The sequence below is a fragment of the Anser brachyrhynchus genome (genome assembly GCF_964034855.1).
Source record: "Anser brachyrhynchus genome assembly, chromosome: 6".
NCBI classification, from domain to species: domain Eukaryota; kingdom Metazoa; phylum Chordata; class Aves; order Anseriformes; family Anatidae; genus Anser; species Anser brachyrhynchus.
In genome coordinates, this window is record NC_137700.1 from 25,510,518 (window position 1) to 25,516,502 (window position 5,985).

The window sequence follows — 5,985 nt, forward strand, 5'->3', positions numbered from 1 at the left end:
CACAGCAATAGACCAAATTAATTTCAATTAAAAAAATGTAGGAAAGTAAAAACTGCAGTGAAAGAAAATGCTTTTCACAGTACACACAATTAGTACTAAGATTCAAAGACAGTTTTGGATTTTTATAGACCTCCAAATTAATATCATACTGCAGATATAGACAGTAAATTCTTCACCAGTCACTAGCACAGGAGATTAAGATCCAGTGTTGAAAACAGGTTCCCGCACATTAGTTACTGAAGAATTTTTGCACCTTCTTCTGAAGGTGGCTGTTACCTCCTACTCCCGGAGACACGTGCTGGACTGATCTCAAGCCGATCCAGCCTATTTTGATGAGTCCTACGTTTCCACTGAAGCAAACTACCTAGGATGATTGGCAAAACCAGCAATGCTAGGAAGAAATACTGTCACTCAACTCTCAATCACATCTAAAATCAAAGATATTTCATTACAAATGCCTGTACTGTAACGTTGCACTGGCCAGCACAGGAGTTTAAGCAAACCATTGTGGCCCCTTACAGGCAACAGTTCTAGCACTTGACGTTAAGTATAAAATAGGTTCATGCAAAATAAATCTAAAATCTGGTGGTGTTCAAACAACTTATTTTCAAGTAAAAAAAAAAAAAAAAGACTGTCTGCACAAAGTTTATGGAGAGAAAAAAAACTTTTTTTAAAAAGTTGTAATTAAAAAAACAGGGGAGAAAGAAAAGGGTGTTTTGAAACCCTTGATTTTTCTTTTTTGAAAACCTTTTTGGTTTTATTTCCAACCCATTAACCCTCTTAATGATATACCATGTAAATCATACTATTTTAGTGATTAGGTATTGTTTTAAATTTCTGATGCCGGCAAGAATGCCTAATTTCAGTAACAATTCACCATCTAGTTGCGATCAGAATGCATAATCCTTATCTAAAGATACATAGTCATCAACCCTACAGAAGACTGGCTTAAAAAGGATTGAAAACAACCTGAAAGCGTGGATTAGGAATGAATTCTTGTTGCTGAAGACCTGTAAAACTTCTCAAATTGCAGGGGCAGAAATGACAAGTAGAAAGGGGCAGTCAGAGCTTGTTTGAACTGTTATTGGTGTACACTCCTCACATACCACTGAATTTATTCTTTCATATTCTTATTCTGTATCCATAAGACAACAATATTTGTCTCCTTACAGTATGAAATTATGGGCACAGGTAATATTTTTTACTATGTATACAGCATCCTGTATAACTTAGCTAGCAGACACTGCTGAAATACACATTTGCATGGTTAGTGGGGAGGAACAGAAGAAACCTCTCTATTCTGCAGTATACTAAAATTAGGTAATAGTTTTCGTCATAAGAAAAAACAACAGTGTTCAAGCACATTTTTGTGTCATTCTGTTCTTTTTAAAGCTTTTTGAAATGCTTCAGATTTAGGCAAAGGCAAGGTACGCTCCTCAAATCTGTTCAGAATGGGCTGAATAAAGGTCATAAAGAAATGCTGTCTTATCTATGGTTTTCTTTTGTAAAACTCATTGGATAAAACCAAAAATTTCCCCCATTCTTAAATCCTCCGCTGCCCCCTGGTGTCTCCTTTCTGCAGCTTCATACAGAAAGTTAACACCTCACGTAGTTCTTTGCCAGAAAGGCTGTATTCCAGAGGAAAATTAGGCTGCAAAACAGTTGACCACACTTTTAGACACTAAGTTCTTTTTGCATGCTTATAATCACTTCTGAAAAAGAACAAATTACTAAACAAGCTTCATTCTAATAAGATACCGAAGAACAAACAAAACCAGTGTCCTATGCTGAACATTTCCAGACCAAATCATTCCAAATTATCCGGAGTTCCAGTAGACCAACCCGGACTGCACTGAAGATGACTTAAGAGTAAGCAGGGAAATAGCTGGTTTCCTCTTTTCTGAAAACTTCTGCAGATATGCTATTAAATTGCTGCTGATGCAAGCATATTCTTTTTCTTTGCTAAAGAACTGTTCAATGGGAAACTTTAAGCAATAACCTATTTTCTGTAATATATGCACAAAATAGCCCTAAAAATAGAGAAAAAATACAAGGTTGCATTGACAAGAGTGATAAAGAAGCCCAAACATACTGGCTTATTTATGGACTTGATATGATTTAAAAGATTAAGATGACCAAGTTTGAAATACAGAAGAGCTGAAAACACAAAACTTCCATGTCACCAAGAGTTTTATGGCTGGGAGAAGGAATGGCTGGAATAGACAGAACCTACCTAAGCTACAGAGTTTCACGTACTGGTATAGCATGATGCACATTGGATTCTGCACTTTTCTTAAAAGGTGCATTCTTTTTTTGACATATTTGATGGTTTTGAAACAATCACCTTCGATTCACTCTAAATAAGACATATCTAGTGGTCCCAAGATAAACTGGTTACAACTGGGTTTCTTATTCATGGAATTAGCTGCGGGAAACGACTTGGCCCAAGGAGCCAATCCACACATGAGATTACATGGCTACATCTTTTGAGAGAAATACACAAAATCTGGCACGTCAATCTTGAAAAACTGGAAAGGCTTTAAGTGTAGCTTGTTCTTTAACCACACAACTTTCTTAGTGGAACTCTTATTGGATGGCAGGATTCATCAGGAATAACCCTACAGGATCTCAGCAGGTCCCCAGAGCTAACAAGAACAACTACAGTAGAGGACCTGCTTCTTTAACCCACGGCTGTAAACTCGTGACAAAAAGGGAGTGGTGGACTTCCCTCAAGAGGAAAAATTAAGGCAAGCATCCACCCTACTGTAAACAGAGCAAGGAGAGGACAAAAAACAGCTTGCTGAAATGCTTGGCCCAAGAAGGTCAGCTAACAAATAAAAGAATCTAAGCTTCACTGATGAGGAAATAAAGATAGGCTATGAATATAAAATAGGTCAAAACAGCAAGCACCTACGCATTATTAGAAATACCTGATTCTGTCCAATTTTGAAGGCATGTTTGAATAGTTTATCCTGAATCTGCTCAAACTGGCATCTCCACTGACAACTAGGGGCTTTGCATGACATTCCTTAGTAGAAACACAACCCTTGTTATCTTTTCAAGCAATTGCTCTTTTTTGTTTTGGCTAAATGAGTGGAAAAGCATTTCTGACTAGCTGTAAAGTTTTGCATGCAAAACTGTTCATTTCTATATTTGCTCAGCGTGCGTAGAGAAAAGTGGAATTGAAACCAATACTGCAAAAAGGAATATCCCTTTACTCATGTACAGATATGCTTGTAATACTCAATGGTACTCAAGTAACCTTAGGAACATAAAATACAAAACAGGAATTGAAAACGGCTAAACAGGAGACTGTTTTGGGAAACTTCACCTAAGAAAATTTAAAAAATTACAGTTCTATGTATTAAAAAGCAAGCATTGCTACCCAAAAAAATCGCAATGGCCCTGAACACACTTGCTTCACAAGGAAAATCCTAGAGTTCATCTTTCTATTGAGCACATCTTGTGACTTTAATAGGCAAGAATCTTAAACAGAATAACCACACAAAGGAAATTGCTTTCTTTCGTTGTTTTCTCTCCAACACTCCATCCACTGCAAACATTGCAAGCTCACCCCAAACTAAAATCAGGTTAAGAACTACAGTATTCAGAAGCAGCGGAAGCTCACACAACTATTCCATAGCTGCAAATGTCTGTCTTAGTCACAAGAATGTTCTCACATGAGTAACTGTGACTCAGCGCTAACAAATATGCCAAAGAAAACAACAAATGCATTTCAAGATGAATCTGAGTTACATAAAAATTAGAAAAACTTGACCAACACAAAGGCTGTAGGTGAAAGCAAATTCCTAGAGGTAGAAGCAACTCCAAACCCACAGTTTACACCCAGGAGATAGTGCCCCATTACAAAAGTTGAAAGTGTTTGAGAAGAATTCTAATTCCTCATGTGTAAAAAAGCTAGAAAGACTTCATTTGGATAATATAAAGCATTAACAATTCCAGCCTTGTCTATGACAAGATTGTTAGTGCAAGGCATCAGTGCAATTACATCTCAAGGGAATACCAGCTGAGTAGAGATGGGAATTGCGAGCAGGCAGACTTTTATCACCACAGGAGATTTCAGAGAAAGGAAATCTTTCATTCAAGATTCAGAAACACTTCTGACACCTCTGTAGAACGTAATAATTTGACACAAGAATTCCGAAAGTCATTCAACAAGAGACCAGCCTGGTTATGCCTCAAAGGTCCTCACATTAAAAGAAAAAAACAATACAAAAAGAAAGTAGAGGAGCTCACAAAGTCATTGTTCAACTCCCATTGTGTGAAAGCCTTATGATACAATCTAGTTACATGAACAAGTACACAAAAACCAAATGGTTGTGTACAGCAGATGCACAGCACCACAGAGCACTGACTAATGTTCAGAAAACCAAACCATTCAGGCAAGTTTACACAGTAAACAGTAATTAATCAAAAGCACAGTCCAATACAGGATTTGGTAAAACCTGATATCATACATTAGCAAGTAAAACAATTAATTATAAATGTTAGTGCTCTTATGGCTGTACTACTGGTTGGAAATAAGGACTGCCTATAACATAGTATTGTTGACCAGGCTCAAGAAAAGCCTTTATCAGGTATAATTAAAATGAGGTATAATAAAAATGATAACAGGATACAAATACAGAATTTACATATTATTACTACACTATATTTTCTGAAAAGAATGGTTATGCACTTCAGAATGTCATTATGCATATGTAGAAAGTGAGAGTCACAACTGAGACTTTATTCAAACTTCCTGATCCAACTTTCAGTTGTACACTCCTTGTAAAATTTGAGTATGGCCATCCTAATGCACTGCAAAAAAATATCCACATATCCTGCCACTATACTTGAACAATATCAGATTACGTTTAGGTGATAACAGCCTACATTATTTTAATTCCACTTCCTACCAGAGCTCTACTTTATCTACAAGAGAACAATACCACTGTCTTAAAGATGCTGAGCCGCAAATAACAAATTGCTAGGAAAACACTGTATTTGCCCCGTTTCTTATGCTTTTGCTTCAGCGTGAAATATTATCCTGTGTTGGAAAGAAGAAAAACTACATGCAGTTTTTTGTACCCAGTGCAGCTTTTTCTAATAAGAAAAAAGCCCTGAGATCACATGCAGAATGACCATTTTACCTTGTGACTGCTCAGAAGAATACATTTGAAAATTGTGTTCCAAGGACATCGATTTCTGAAAATTCCAAAGGAAGAAGTTGCAGGTGGACCAGATGTAAAAGCATTTCTCCAAGGATGAGAATTCTTCAAGTTATTTCTCTATCTTTCATTGATCTACTTATCTTTATTGGCCGAACTTTTAACATCTGTGCTCCTCAGATGCTACTGTTTGACTACAAAGCAGCATAGAGCATTTGAAATCCTGAAACAACCAAATAGCTGAGGAAACTTTTAAAAAAGGGACCATGACATTTAAGCGTCTAGATGCAATGTGGAGGTTCATGTGTGTTCATACTGTAACACCTTGGGCAACATAAGCTCATAAAGACTCTAGACATGTTAAGGGAATGAAAGAGAACAGGCTTTAGGTCAGGCTTTCAGCAGGTACAGCTCCAAACGCCACTTGCTGAAGTAGCTACATGCTCATTAGGGGTGCCTCATGCAAGTAAGTACTGAATTGCCTTTTTTTACAGTATCAGCAGGAGGTGATAAATGCTCAAGATTAAAATATGCCACTTGTTGAATACCCGTTTTGCCTTTACTGCCACATCCAGGAGGTTTATTTAATTCATTTAAAGCACACAATGTTGGTCACATTGTTTCTAATGAAATGGGTGTGAATTTTGCCACTTCAGTGGCTTCAGTGGGAACAGAGATGAGCCAGTGCTTCTGAAAAATACAGATGTAAAAATATCCCCTTCTCCCCACCCCAACAAGGCCCAACTTTTAATTTAGGAATGTGCTTTGAAACAGGATGAGTTATTTTGTGCATCTATAAGATCATAAACCAGAA